This window comes from Triticum urartu, chromosome 5A (assembly GCF_056163025.1).
Source record: "Triticum urartu cultivar PI428250 chromosome 5A, HENAU_Tu73, whole genome shotgun sequence".
Lineage (NCBI taxonomy): Eukaryota > Viridiplantae > Streptophyta > Magnoliopsida > Poales > Poaceae > Triticum > Triticum urartu.
In genome coordinates this window covers 561,184,731-561,201,274 of record NC_141877.1, presented here as the reverse complement: position 1 = coordinate 561,201,274, position 16,544 = coordinate 561,184,731, and positions in this window count along the sequence as shown.

The following is a 16,544-nucleotide window of genomic DNA, read 5'->3' as shown; positions in this document are numbered from 1 at the left end:
AGCCTGCCCATGGCTTGAAGTCATCAAGCGGTCCGCTTCCATCGAGGGTGCACGCAGGGCTTTTGCCCGGGCGAAGGTACACTGGGCGAAGCTGGACGCCGTGAAGCTAGTGAAGGAGGGGCCGCCGGAGGGCAAGGAGCATCGCTGCCCATAGAATTATTATGAGAGTGTCCTGAAGGGTTCCCGCCTAGTGGCAGATGAGTGTGCCAATGATGTAATTTTTGCATGAACATGCGCATGTGATCCTGTAATATGAAACTAGTTCATTTCCGTCATGCGACGCTTCCTTAATTTAAAATATTACCTTCTATGCGGCCGCTTGTAAAATCTGAGAGTTGGCCAGTCATCGGCTTCTGCCCCCATGTAACTAGTACTGGGGTATTCGGGATAAACCTGAGCACTCTTTACCCCAATTTTGGATCCTTCAAGGGAGGTGTTCAGCGCAACTAACCAGGCAATCAGACTATAATGCTTTATCACTCTCACTTAGCCATAGAAGTCTATAATTTTAAATTTTGGCGAAGCCCCTGGTATTCGGAGGGCCGAATTTGGGGCGCTATACACGCCTAAGCCGGACAAGGCCGACTCCTCGCGTGAAGCGGAAAAAGTCTTTAAGGACTTGAGACCTCTCGAACAGTGACCAGTCTCTCGGCTTATCATGACAGTCAGTTTTTGGCTTTCTCTACTAAGGTGCTCGTCCGGAAGAACCGGGACACAATCGCAGTAGTTCTCCCACCGCTACCTTAGCCAATATAGTGGAACGTAAGGTACCAAAGCATGGGAGCCGGGCAACCTAACATTTGACCAAAGACATGATTCGGAGCTGATGCATATAATGCTATAAGTTCGGGGTGCCACACTGTCGAAAGTGTTCGGACTTCTTCGCCGTATTATGGGGTAAACGCGAACCCCTGGCAAACTGACCGTACCCGAATGTGCGGGTGCGGATTGTCGTAAGTGGACATATAAGAGAAAGAGAAAAACTTAAATAATGCAATGACAGATTAATGATATGCATTGTTATTTAAATAATGTGTCGAAGCGTACTTGGTACAAGTAGTGCAATAAGCATAAAGTAGGACAATTTGAAATGTCCTATCCTAGGGCAAGCTACGCATAAATAGTGAAAAGCGGGTATATCAAATATTACTAGAGACCACTTGGCGGTTCCCGTGTTCATCTTAGCTTCTTGCCACCTTGGTTGTTGCTTCTGGAATGTGTCTGGCAATCGTATTGCCAGAAAGGGCTTCTAGAGAGTTAGGCGTTGAAAGAGAAAAGGAATGACAAAGGTATACAGCCCCTAGTGCGGTTAAGCCACAATGCGGGGCGTGTCCTGGTCGTGTCCTCGCCTATGTCCATGGTATTTTCAATGCGTAGTTATGTACGTGCGGCACGGATTTCGCCGCTTCACTGGGACTTGGACGGGGGTCGAATTGCTAGGCGAGCTCTGATCGTGCCAGGCGAGCTCTGATCGTGCCAGGCGAGCTCTGATCGTGCCAGGCGATCCTATTGCAGATTGTTTCGGACTCGCTTGAAGGTGTCCGGGGGCTGTGACGCCAAATGAGTGGTCTGCCTGAACAGGCTGCTTTGTGCTTCTGCTGCAAGGGCCGCAGTGTGCTCTTCCATACGGAGCGAGCGTTCTGTGTCTCCATTTACTGTTATGACCCGCGAGGTCCTGGCATCTTGAGCTTGAGGTATGCGTAATTCGGCACTGCATTGAATTTTGCAAATGTTGTCCGTCCGAGCAGTGCATGGTAGCCACTGCGAAACGGGACGATGTAGAAGATTAACTCTTCGCATCGGAAGTTGTCCGGTGATCCGAAGACCACTTCCAATGTGATTGAGCCTGTGCAATGGGCCTCTACACCTGGGATGACGCCTTTAAAGGTGGTTTTGCTGGGTTTGATCCTCGAGGGATCGATACCCATTTCTTGCATTGTATCCTGATAAAGAAGGTTTAGGCTGCTGCCGCCGTCCATGAGGGCTCGAGTGAGGTGAAATCCGTCAATGATGGGGTCTAGGACCAGTTCGGCGGATCCGCCATGACGGATGCTAGTGGGGTGGTCCCTGCGATCGAAGGTGATCGGGCAAGCAGACCATGGGTTGAACTTTTGGGCGACGGGCTCCATCGCATAGATGTCCCTTAGTGCACACTTCCGCTCCCTCTTGGGAATGTGGGTTGCGTATATCATGTTCACCATCTTCACTTGTGGGGGAAACCCCTTCTGTCCTCCTATGTTCGGCTGCCGGGGCTCCTCCTCGTCATTGCTATGCAGCCCCTTGTCCTTGTTTTCGGCATTTAACTTGCCGGCCTGCTTGAACACCCAGCATTCTCTATTGTTGTGATTGGCTGGCTTGTTAGGGGTGCCATGGATTTGACACGAGCGATCCAGTATGCAATCCAGACTAGACGGAGCCGGAGTATTTCTTTTAAATGTCTTTTTGTGCTGACCGGATCTAGAGCCTCTGAATCCAGCATTGACTACCGTATCTTCGGTGTTATCGCCTTTATTGCGGCCCTTTGGTCTATTACGACGCTGCCTGCCGGTAACCTCTTTGGTATCCGAGGTATCTGGATTCCTTGATGTGTTCTTGCTGCAAGCCAGCCAGCTGTCCTCGCCCGCGCAAAAGTGGGTCATGAGTGTTGTGAGGGCTGCCATAGATTTCGGCTTCTCCAGGCCGAGGTGGCGGGCGAGCCACTCGTTGCGGATGTTATGCTTGAATGCCGCTAGGGCCTCTGCATCCGGACATTCTACAATTTGGTTTTTCTTAGTCAGGAACCATGTTCAGAATTATCTGGCCGATTCCCCTGGCTGCTGGGTTATGTGGATCAAGTCATCAGCATCCGGTGGCCGCACATAAGTGCCCTGGAAGTTTTCAAGAAATGCGTCTTCCAGATCCTCCCAACTACCGACGGAATCTCCTAGCAAGCTGTTCAGCCAATGCCGAGCTGGTCCTTTGAGTTTTAGTGGGAGGTACTTGATGGCATTTACATCATCACCGCGAGCCATGTGGATGTGGAGGAGGAAATCCTCAATCCATGTAGTGGGATCTGTTGTGCCATTGTATGATTCGATATTTACGGGGTTTCACACCCTCCGGGAATTCATGATTCATAACTTCATCAGTGAAGCATAAGGGGTGTGCGGCGCCTCTGTGCTGGGCTATATCCCGACGCAGTTCGTATGAGTCTTGTCTGCTGTATCCGGCCCGGCCGGATTTACTCTTGGTGTATCCGACGCCACGATCGTCGTCCCGTGTTGGCGCGCGTGCCCGTGTCCCATATATTGACCTTGCGATTTTTGCCTTACTGTCCAATATGTCTCGCAGGTCCTCTGTGTTACCCCGGGCCCTAGTATTTTTGATTGAGTGGCGACGGGGTGCGGACTGAACTTCAAGCTGAAATGCCTCTCTGTCTCGGCCGCATAGTGGCCGGATCAGCCGCATCATACACTGGTGAATGAGGTTTCAATGCTTCCTCCTCGAGGTGAGGTAGCAACATGCGTTTTGGGTAACTCTTGGACGGGCGCTCGAGTTCATGCTCCTCGGCCGCAAGGACTTCGGTCCACCTGTCTGCTAGCAAGTCTTGATCAGCTTGAAGTTGTTCCTTCTATTTCTTCAGGCTATTTGCCATGGCCATAAGCCGGCGCTTGAAGCGCTCTTGCTCGACGGGGTCCTCAGGCACGATAAATTCGTCGTCGCCGAGGCTCGCCTCGTCTTCGGAGAGAGGCATATAATTGTCCTCCTCCGGTTCTCCATCTGCTGCCTGCTCTGGAGGGCTAGCTTATTCGTCCTCTAGCTCTACATCATACTGGAGGGGATTGTTGTTTTCTTCGGCGCTATCCGGAGTGTTATAATCTCATGTGCCAGTATCACTGCTCTTGCTGCGGCGGAACTTAGAGTGGTGCCGCTGACATCGGCGCTTGGGTTGCTTCTTGGAGGGGTCATCCTCCGCTGTCTTGTCGCCATTGCCTTCTTTGGGGGTGTCCACCATGTATATATCATATGATGAGGTGGCGATCCAGCGCCTTGAGGGCAGTGGTTCCCGTTCGTCTCTGGCTTCATCATCCATACCGTCGAACTCTTCGGAGTCGAAGTCGAGCATGTTGGTTAAGTCGTCGACAATGGCTACTAAGTGGGTGGTGGGTGGGCAGCAAATTTCTTCGTCGTTCGCATCCCATTCTAGCCGGACATAGTTCGGCCAAGGTTCTCCTCACAGGGAGAGAGACCTTAATGAATTTAGCACGTCACCGAAGGGCGAGTGCTGAAAGATATCCGCGGAGGTGAACTCTATGATCGGCGCCCAGTCGGATTCGATGGGCACGGATGTGAGCGGCCCGGAGTCCGTGGCCGGAGATGAACCCAGTGGTTCGGCGACACGGCTCTCGTAAGGGGTGAAGTCAGTATCTGGCTCTATCGCCACTGAGAGGGCGGCCTCCATGGCGGGGTCTATCCCTCCGCTATCGGATGGCACGATTTGCTCTGGATTAACGGCCGGAGTAGTTGCGGATGCGATCTCCCGAACACTGTCCACCAGCAGAGTTATGTCATAATCGTCACGACTGTGCGGCGCATCCGACATGGGCTCGAATCCGTCGAAGATCAAGTCTCCGCGGATGTCGGCCGTGTAGTTCAAGTTTCCAAATCTGACCTGATGGCCAGGGGCGTAGCTCTCGGTCTGCTACAGATGGCGAAGCGAATTGGCCCGCAGTGCGAAGCCGCCGAATACGAAGATCTGTCCGGGGTGGAAAACCTCCCCCTGGACCGCATCGCTAGCGATGATCGAAGGAGCCATCAAGCCTTATGGTGACAACACAGTGGAACTCTCAATGAAAGCACCAATGTCGGTGTCAAAACCGGCGGATCTCGGGTAGGGAGTCCCGAACTGTGTGTCTAAGGCGGGTGGTAACATGAGGCAGGGGACACGACGTTTACCCAGGTTCGGGCCCTCTTGATGGAGGTAATACCCTACGTCCTGCTTGATTGTTCTTGATGATATGAGTATTAAAAGAGTTGATCTACCACGAGATCAAAGAGGCTAAACCCTAGAAGCTAGCCTATGGTATGATTGTATGTTGTCCTATGGACTAAAACCCTTCGGTTTATATAGACACCGGAGGGGGCTAGGGTTACACAAGGTCGGTTACAAAGGAGGAGATATACATATCTGTATTGCCTAGCTTGCCTTCCACGCCAAGTAGAGTCCCATCCGGACACGGGACGAAGTCTTCAATCTCGTATCTTCATAGTCCAATAGTCCAGCCAAAGGATATAGTCCGGCTGTCCGGAGACCACCTAATCCAGGACTCCCTCAAGGTACAATTGTCTCATCAAGTTCTACTTTCCTCCCACTCAATTCTTTCGAGAGAAACTCTTTCTCTAGAAAGGACCCATCCTTGGCAACAGAGATCTTGCCTTCGGATCTATGGTAGAAGGCATACCCAACAGCTTATTTAGGGTATCCTATGAAGACGCACTTCTCTGATTTGGGTTCGAGCTTATCAGGCTAAAGCCTTTTTACATAAGCTTCGCATCCCCAAACTTAAAGAAATGACAGCTTAGGTTTCCTGCCAAACCATAGTTCATACGGTGTCATCTCAACGGATTTAGACGGTGCCCTATTTAACGTGAATGCGGCTGTGGTAAATCGGTAAGAGACATCATAGAATGCACCATACCTAATAAAGTACGGTTACGACGTTCGGACACACCATTATGTTGTGGTGTTCCAGGTGGCGTGAGTTGTGAAACAATTCCTCATTGTTTTAAATGAAGGCCAAACTCGTAGCTCAAATATTCGCCTCCACGATTAGATCATCGAAACTTTATTTTCTTGGTGCGATGATCCTCCACTTCACTCCGAAATTCCTTGAACTTTTCAAATATTTTAGATTTGTATTTCATCAAGTAGATATATCCATACCTACTCAAATCATGTGTGAAGGTCAGAAAATAACAATACCTACTGCGTGTTTCCACACTCATCGGACCGCATGTTGGGAAACGTAGCATGAAATTTCAAAAAAAAAATCATGCGGTCACGCAAGATCTATCTAGGAGATGCATAGCAACGAGAGGGGTAGAGTGTGTCTACGAGGCGAAAGGGGAAGTGTTTGACAACGTGGTTGATGTAGTCGAACTTATTCTAGACCCGACCGATCAAGCACCGAACGTAAAACACCTCCGAGTTCTGCGCACGTTCAGCTCGATGACATCCCCCGTCCTCCTGATCCAGCAAAGGTGTCCAAGAAGAAGATGAGTTCTGTCAGCACGACAACATGGTGACATTGATGGTGAAGTGATCCGCGCAGGGCTTCGCCTAAGCACTACGAAGATATGACCGGAGGCGTAAACTTTGGAGGGGGGAGCTGCACACGGCTAACAATTGTTCGTGTGTGTTCTAGGCGCCCCCTCCCCATGTATATATAGGTGGGAGGGGGAGGGGAGCATCCCTGGGGGACACAAGTAGGAGGAATCGTACTTGGGATCCTCCCCCAATTCGGCCAACCCCCCTTTCCTTATTTCTGAAGAGAAAGAGGGAAGGGGGAAGGGAGAAAGGAAAGGGGAGGCGAACCCCCTCGCTCCTTCTCCAAGTCGGCCACATGCCTAGGGGGTGAGGGAGTCCTGGACTAAGGGGTCCTCGGACGTCCGGCCTGTTAGCCATTGGCCGGACTGAAGGGCTGTGAAGATACGAAGACCGAAGACAGCACCTGTGTCCATATGGGACTCTCCTTGGCGTGGAAGGCAAGCTTGGCGACTGGATATGTAGATTCCTTTCTTTGTAACCAACTTTGTGTAACCCTAGATCCTCCCGGTGTCTATATAAACCAGAGGACTTAGTCTGGAAAGATATATTTTCGTTACCATAGTCATACAGGATAGACTTCTAGGGTTTAGCCATTACGATGTCGTGGTAGATCAACTCTTGTAATACTCATATCCATCAAGATCAATCAAGCAGGAAGTAGGGTATTACCTCCATAGAGAGGGCTCTAACCTGGGTAAACATCGTGTCCCCTGTCTCCAGTTACCATCGACCTTAGACGCACAGTTCGGGAACCCCTACCCGAGATCCGCCGGTTTTGACACCGATATTGGTGCTTTCATTGAGTGTGCCACTATGCCATTGACGAAAGGTTCGATGGCCCCTTCAATCGTCAACAATGACGCTGGCTAGGGAGAAACCTTACTCCCCGGACAGATCTTCGTGTTCGGCGGCTTCGCACTGTGGGCCAACTCGTTTGGCCACCTGGAGCTGAGCGATAGCTACGCCCCTGGCCATCAGGTCAGGTTGGGAGCTTGAATTATGTTGCGGACATCCGTGGAGATTTGATCTTCACCGGATCCAAGACCGCGGCGACCTCCCCTGGCCACCTTGATGAACATGACTTAAATCTGTCGTCAGACTGCATCCAGGAGATAGCTCGAGTGACCACTCTGGCCTTAGATCCAGAGCACACTTCGCCATCCAAGGATCAGAGGCTCGAACCCACCATGGATGCCACATATTCGCCGGTGTTGGAGCCGCACATGGACTTAACCCCACACCATATCTTTGTCACCGGAACTCCGAACTCGTCTCTGGTTATGAGTTCCGAACCATGTGAGCCTGCGGACGCTGAACTTGATCGCTCATCGATCTTCGAATTCAGCGCCGCAGACATCTTCCATCACTCGCCTTTGGGCAACATGCTAAACTCATTAAAAAGCCTGTCCTTGGCGGGGGACTCACAGCCGAACTTTGTCCGGTTTGGACTGGGGGATGATGATCGACAATTTTGCTTCCCACCCGCCACCCACTTCATAGCCACTGTCGAGGACCTAACCGACATGCTTGATTATGACTCGGAAGACAACGACGGTATGGACGAGATGCCGATGAAGAGCAAGACCAAAATCCGCCATTTACCAGACGCTAGACGGCCACTTCTTCGTACGATGTGTACATGGTGGATACACCCAAAACAACCAACGACGACGACAAAGAAAATCTAGTAGAGAATAAACCTCCTGAGACACAGCAAAAATGTCGGCGTCCTCGGCACCGCTCTAAGTCACGTCGTTCAAAAGACAGCAATGCTGGCACCGGTGAAAATAATACTCCGGACGATACCGAACACAATGAAGGCCTTGCTGAGGTAACATCCGAGCAGGAGGAGCAAGAAAACAGGCAAGCCAGCCCCGACGAACAGGCCAGGCCCAACGACTCGGGGGACGGTAGTTACCGTCCGCTCTCCAAGGATGACGAAAGCCTCGGCAACGAAGATTTCATTGTGCCTGAGGAACCTCTCGAGCTGGAGCGCTTCAAGCGCCAGCTAATAGCAACGACGAGGAGCCTGAAAAAGAAACAGTAGCAGCTGCAAGCTGACCAGGATCTGCTCATCGACAGATGGACCGATGTCCTGGCAACTAAAGAATACGGCCTCAGACGCCCAACCAAGAGTTACCCAAAGCGAAGGTTGCTACCCCATTTCGATGAAGAGGTGCCGGAGCTCATACCCCCCTCGCGTAACGTGGTCGGGACAGTGCGGCGGACAGACCACCATGTGGTCAGGATAGAGCGGCAGCTCAGGCTGAACAGCAGCCTACCCCACCACCTCGTAAGAATAGAGACGAAACAGCTCAGTGTCACACATACGACCTCCGGAAGACCCTGGATGGTAGAGCAGGACATACCTGATCGATTTATGGATCGCGAGGACGTCCCTCGACACGCGATGATGGCTACCTATTCAGGCATGTCAAACCTAGTCACACCCGAGCCGATAACCGCAGACGAACTCCATTGGAGCTATGGCGCAATGCAGCCAGATATAGAGGCGCCACACACCCTCTCTGCTTCACTAATGAAGTAATGGACCATGAATTCCCCGAAGGGTTCAAACCCGTCAATATTGAATCATATGACGGAACAACTGATCCCGCGGTATGGATCGAGGATTTTATTCTCCACATTCACATGGCCCGCGGAGATGACCTCCATGCTATCAAATACCACCCACTAAAACTCAAAGGGCCAGCTTGGCACTAGTTTAATAGCCTGCCTGAAAATTCCATCGGCAGCTAGGAGGACTTGGAAGAAGCCTTTCTCGACAACTTCCGAGGTACGTATGTCCGGCCGCCAGACACCGATGACTTAAGTCACATCGTTCAACAGCCCGGGGAGTCAGCCAGGACATTCTGGACTAGATTCCTAACTAAAAAGAACCAGATCGTTGACTGTTCGGATGCCAAAGCCCTAGCGGCCTTTAAACATAGTATCCGTGATGAATGGCTCGCCCACCATCTCAGCCAAGAAAATCCCAAATCTATGGCAGCCCTCACGACACTCATGACCCACGTTTCCGCATGTGAGGAAAGTTGGCTGGCTCGTAGCAAAAACACAGCTAGCGAGGCGGGCCCCTCCGAGGTCAAAAACAGCAACGGCAAGCTCCAACGTAATAGACACAAGCGTCGAAGCAATGGTGATAATACCGATGACACTACCGTTAATGCCAGATTCAGCGACTCCAAGTCTAGTCAGCGGAAAAGCCATATAAAAGGAGCGGTCAGGGACCATCCAGCTTGGACCGCATACTCGATCGTCTGTGCCAGATACATGGCACCCCAGACAAACCAGCCAATCATACCAACAGGGATTGCTGGGTGTTTAAACAGGTCGGCAAGTTAAATGCCGAGAACAAGGAAAAGGGACTGCAAAGTGAGGACGATGACGAAGATCCCCGGCAACCGAACTCAGCGGGGCAGAAGAATTGCCCCCCCCCCCTCAAGTCAAAACGGTGAATATGATATATGCTACACACATCCCCAAAAGGGAGCGCAAGCATGCACTAAGGGACGTTTATGCGATAGAGCCAGTCACCCCAAGATTCAACCCATGGTCATCATGCCCGATCACTTTTGATCGACGGGATCATCTGGCCAGTATCCGGCATGGCGGATCAGCCGCACTAGTCCTTGACCCAATCATTGATGGATTCCACCTAATGCGAGTCCTCATGGACGGTGGTAGCAGCCTCAATCTGCTCTATCAAGACACAATGCGCAAAATGGGCATTAATACATCAGGGATCAAGCCAACGAAGACTACCTTCAAAGGAGTCATACCAGGTGTAGAGGCCCGCTGTACGGGCTCAATCACACTAGAGGTTGTCTTTGGATCCCCCGACAACTTCCGAAGCGAGGAGTTAATCTTCGATATTGTCCCATTCCGAAGTGGTTATCACGCATTGCTCGGACAGGCTGCATTCGCTCGGTTCAACGCAGTCCCACACTATGCTTATCTTAAGCTTAAGATGCCCGGTCCATGCGGCATCGTAACGGTCAATGGAAACACTGAACGCTCCCTCCACACAAAGGAGCACACCGCCGCCCTAGCAGCAGAAGTACAGAGCGGTCTACTCAAGCAGAACCGTAATCCGGCTGCCGAGCCCCTGGACATCGTAAAGAGGGTCCGGACTACGCTACAACAGGACAGCTCGGCTCATCAAGAGCTTGACTAGCAATTTGGCCTCTGTCCCAGCCCTGATCAGGTAGTGGCATTCATACCACGCGTGCATAATTACGCACTAGAAATCCCATGGGCATCTACGGAGGCACAGCTAGCTTGTGATCCATAGTTCGGCTAGACCGATCCCGGACACACATACACTGTCAATATTTCATTTTCCTTTTCCAGGTTTATTTTACATAGGCCTTCTTCGACTGCCCAACTACCGGTCCTGTCAAAGGATAAAAACACCAGGATGGCAAGAAGCAAAGATGTATAGGGGACGCTCTATAGGGCAATTCAATGACCACCATACCTGTTGTCAGGACCCACACGCAGCTCGCCTTTGGTCATGGCATGTTAAATAGCTGGTTGCTTACCGCACTATTTGTATTAATGCACTTTGACGCATTAACCCAATTATAATGGAAACAGTCTGTGGCTCAAGTTTAAGGGCCCAAGATATCACCTCTGCTTTCTTTCTGTTTTCCTTTAGTAACTTATCTTCTAGCACCCGTACACTTTGGTACGTTTCATATTTGCCAGGGGCTCCCAGGAGCCCTACAATACGGCAACAAAGTCCGAACAATTTTTATAGTATAGTTCGACACCCCGAATTTAGCATTATATGCATTGGCTCCGAATCATGTCTTTGGTCAATAGTCGGGTTGCCCCGCTCCTGTGCTTTCTACCTTACGTTTCACTATATCGGCTAAGGTAGTAAAGGGAGAACTACTACTATTGTGCCCTGGTTTATCCAAAGGAGCACATCAGTAGAGAAAGCCGAAAACTGACTGTCATGATGCAGCGAGACCCGGTCAGTTTTTTGGAGGATGCAGATCATTGGAGATTTTTTCCGCGTTGCGTGAAGGATCGTTACTTCCCGATTAGACGCTTATAGCATTCTAGTCCGGAAACTAGGGGCTGCGCCAGTGTTTTTATTGTCGAACTCCTATGGTAAGTGAGGGCGTTAAAGCTGAACAGTCTGGTTGCCTGGTTCATTGTGCTAAACAACTCCTTCAAGGACCATATAATTGGATCAAGATTGTTTAGATTCCATCCCGAACACCTCCGTACTACCTAGATGGGGGCAGAAGCCGATGACTGGCCAACCCTCAGATTTCATATAAACATGGCCGCACAGGAGGTAAAATTAAAAACATAACAATCATTATATTACAAACCCACTTTGTTTCACCATACAAGGCAAAGACAACACGAATGTATTCATTCAAAAATAATGTCCTGCCCACACTGCGTTGCTACCATGTGAGACCCCTCCAGGACATCCGCAAAATAGTGCTCGAGTGTGTGGTGCTCCTTGCCCTCTGGCGGCTCCCGGGCAAGCTCGATGGCGTTCATCTTCGCCCACCACATCTTGCAATGGGCGAAGGCCATACGAGCACCTTCAATACAGGCCGATCGCTTGACGATGTCCAGCCAAGGACAGGCGTTCACCATCTGCCTCATGAGTCCGAAGTAGCTGCCGGGCATAGCTTCGGCTGGCCATAGCCATATTATCAAATCCTTCATGGCTAGTTCGGCCACCCTATGCAGCTCCACCAGCTGTTTCAGCTGATCGGTGAAGGGCACGGGATGCTCTGGCGCAAGATATTGCGACCCGAATAGCTTCTCTGTGGAGCTCCCTTCTTCAGCCCGGAAGTACTCCGCGGCATCGGACACACTTCGCGGCAGATCAGCAAAAGCCCCTGGAGAACTCTGAATCCGGGTTAGTAAAAGACACTTCCTCTTCGCATATTTGCTTCACATACTGGATGCCTTACCCGCCGCAATCTTCCTCGCCTCCTGGACTTCTTGGAGGGCGCCCTGGGCCTCGTTCCGGGCCGTCTCCGCGCTCTGACGAGCTTTGGAGAGTTCGGCCTCTTTAGCCGACGCGTCATGCTCCAAGGTCTGACACTTCTTCACCGCGTCGCGGAGCTCTTGTTGGACATCATTGACCCGGGCCTTGAGCTTCTTATGGGCAGCCTGCTCCGGGATGTCCTTCCCTTTGGCTTTGCCCAGGGCCTTTTTTAGGGCCTCGACCTTTGTCGTTGCTCCTATTTATAGCAAGACGCTTCGGTTAATATATAACATCCTACTCTTTCCGAATACTTATTGGGTTATTATATACCTTGATTCTCCCGGAGCTGCCTCTTCACCTGACCAGGCTCCTCCTCGGCCTTCTCCAGTCCCCGCTTAAGTTCGGAGACTTCGGCAGCGTGTGAGGCCGCGGAAAGCAGCGACGCCTGCATATTCTTTCCTAAAAGATTTAGTCAGTTTCCTACAAGTAAGGATCGACCCTCTGTCCGGCTTTTCTTTTCGAACGCCGGACAGTGTCTCAGGGGCTACTGACTATAGCGGGATTTTTGTGTCGCTTACCTCAAAGCCTGTCAGCAGGCTGCTGCAGGCTTCGGTCAGTCCGCTCTTGGCGGACTGGACCCTCTCAATCACCGTACCCATAAGGATACAGTGCTCGTCCACAATGGAGGCACCTCGAAGCGCCTCCATCAGATTATCCGATGCCCCTGGTTGGACAGGGGCCAACGTTGGAATGGGCGCACCCCCCCTTTTCAAAGGTGGTCGCTCACCGGGGGCCGTATGGATCTTCGTAATCATATTTGGCTGGGAGCCGAACTGAATACGGCCCTCCTCGCCAGTCTCCGTGGGGGTTTGCTCCCCTGCATGTCCGGCGGTAGAGGTTTCTCCCTCTGGTGCCCCCTTGACAGCGTCCGGAGCCTCTCCTCGGCCTGGAGCGGTCCTTAGGGACAACACCTCGGTGTCGTCCATGGCCTTGGGAGAGTGAGCGATCGGCGGTGACATGCTGGCCATCTCCTTGGAGTCCAGCGAACCTCCTGACGAGGATCGTTGGAAGCTGTCGTGGGCCGGACTGAAATAACACAACTAACCATGTTAATACAATGAGGAGAAGAGGCTGGATATATGGATATGCATGAATCGTAGTACTTATGATGCGGCCTGAGGCTTAGCGCGGGGGCGGCGCTCTAGACTACTGTCGACATCCCATAGGGAGTTATCCGCAAGGGAGCCCTTCCTCTTCTTGGGCGTCCCCACCTCCAGATTTGTGCAGGCTGCCCTCTTCTCCCTCCCCTCATCACAGGGAGGGATCTCCTCCTCCTACTCGTCGTTGTCCACAGGGACAGAGGAACGGGTCTCTTCGTCTTTGGACGTTACGTCAGAAGTACCCTTACGACGGGGACCACCTCTACCCCCCTTGGTCTTCTTATTGGCCTTCATCTCCGGTGCCTTATAGGGTGCCAGCACCAGCATCTTCGCTAAACGTGGGCATGACCAGTTCTTCAGGAAGTGGAGCCACACACTGGATCCTCTTCGCCCTCTCCATCCAGTCCTGAAGAAGGAATGATGATAAAATCTCAGACATCACCCTTGAAGCAAGCAAGTAGGGGATGCATTAGAAATAACATACCTCGGTGGCGAGGTGGTTAATATCGTGCCCGTGGTCCGAATCTGTGGCCGGCGGTTTCTCGTTGCCCTTAAAGAGCAACTTCCAGGCACCTTCGTGAGTGGTTTCGAAGAGCCTCTTCAGGGTATGGTGCTACTTCAGGTTGAACTTCCATAGAGGGCGGCTTCGGCTTTGGCACGAGAGAATCCGGCGAACTAGCAACACCTGGATTACATCGACAAGTTTGACATCCTTGTCCACCATTCTTGGAACGCGCGTCTGCAGCGCTGTCAGCTCATCTGGCGAGCACCAGTTCGGGCTCTTCTCGACCCAGGAGGTAAGTCACATGGGAGCGCCAGAGTTGAATTCGGCAGCCGCGGCCCAGGTGGAGCCGCTGGGTTCTATGATATAGAACCATTGTTTCTGCCATTCCATTACCGTCTCCACTAAAGTGCCTTTCGGCTAGGAGACGTTGGCCAGCTTGCTTACTGATACGTCTCCAATGTATCTATAATTTTTTATTATTCCATGCTATTATATCATCAACTTTGGATGTTTAGGGGCTTTATTATACACTTTTATATTATTTTTAGGACTAACCTATTAACCTAGAGCCCAGTGCCAGTTTCTGTTTTTTCCTTGTTTTAGAGTATCGCAAAAAAGGAAAATCAAACGGAGTCCAATTGACCTAAAACTTCACGGAACTTATTTTTGGAAGGAAAGCAACCTGGGAGACCTGGAGTCCACGTAAGGGAAGCAACGAGGCAGGGGGCGCGCCCACCCCCCTGGGTGCGCCCTCCACCCTCGTGGGACCCTCGTGGCTCCCCCGACGTACTTCTTCCTCCTATATATATATATATCCATATGCCCTAAAAACATCCGAGAGCACAATAGATCGGGAGTTCCGCCGCCAGAAGCATCCGTACCCACCGAAAGCCAATCTAGACCCGTTCCGGCACCCTGCCAGTGGGGGGAATCCCTCTCCAGCGGCCTTCTTCATCATCCCATTGCTCTCCATGACGAGGAGAGAGTAGTTCTCCCTCGAGGCTGAGGGTATGTACCAGTAGCTGCCTGTTTGATCTCTCTCTCTCTCGTGTTCTTGAGGTGATACGATCTTGATGTATCGCGAGCTTTGATATTATATTTGGATCCTATGATGTTTTCTCCCCCCTCTACTCTCTTGTAATGAATTGAGTTTTCCCTTTGAAGGTATCTTATCGGATTGAGTCTTTAAAGATTTGAGAACACTTGATGTATGTCTTGTCGTGCGTATCTGTGGTGATAATGGGATATCACGTGATTCACTTGATGTATGTTTTGGTGATCAACTTGCGGGTTCCGCCCATGAACCTATGCATATGGGTTGGCACACGTTTTCATCGTGATTCTCCAGTAGAAACTTTGGGGCACTCTTTGAGGTTCTATGTGTTGGTTTGAGTAGATGAATTGAGATTGTGTGATGCATATCGTATAATCATGCCCACGGATACTTGAGGTGACATTGGAGTATCTAGGTGACATTAGGGTTTTGGTTGATTTGTGTCTTAAGGTGTTATTCTAGTACGAACTCTAGGGCTGTTTGTGACACTAATAGGAATAGCCCAACGGATTGATTGGAAAGAATAACTTTGAGGTGGTTTCGTACCCTACCATAATCTTTTCGTTTGTTCTCTGCTATTAGTGACTTTGGAGTGACTCTTCGTTGCATGTTGAGGGATAGTTATGTGATCCAATTATGTTATTATTGTTGAGATAACTTGCACTAGTGAAAGTATGAACCCTAGCCCTTGTTTCAACAAATTGCAGTACCGTTTACGCTCACTTTTATCATTCGTTACCTTGCTGTTTTTATATTTTCAGATTACAATACCTATATCTACCATCCATATACCACTTGTATCACCATCTCTTCGTCGAACTAGTGCACCTATGCAATTTACCATTGTATTGGGTGTGTTGGGGACACAAGAGACTCTTTGTTATTTGGTTGCACGGTTCCTTGAGAGAGACCATCTTCATCCTACGCCTCCTGCCGATTGATAAACCTTAGGTCATCCACTTGACGGAAATTTGCTACTGTCCTACAAACCTCTGCACTTGGAGGCCCAACAACGTGTACAAGAAGAAGGTTGTAGAGTAGACATCAAGCTCTTTTCTGGCGCCGTTGCCGGGGAGGTTAGCGCTTGAAGGTATATCTTTAGATCTTGCAATAGAGTCTTTTAGTTTCTTGTTTTCTCACTAGTTTAGTTTATAAAAACAAAACTACAAAAAAATATGGAATAGAGTTTGCCTCATACGCTTCATCGTTTTAATATCTTTCATGAGCATGATGGAAAGGAAAATTTTGCTCAAAGCTAGAAGAAGTTTTACATAGAGTGCTTGGCATAAAATATGTGAATGATGAGCATGATTGCAATGTTGTTAGTACGAATTCTTTGAATATCCATGAGACTAATGATGATTGCACTAGTTATGATGAAAATGTCTCCTATAAACATGTCAATTTTTGTGGAGTGCATTGGGTTCGTAAGTACACCCCAAATAGGGAAGATAGATATTGCAAGAGGCATAAGTACTTAGAAACTAAATTGTTGCAAGAAAGGCTAGATAATTGTGCTGAAAATTTAAATTTTC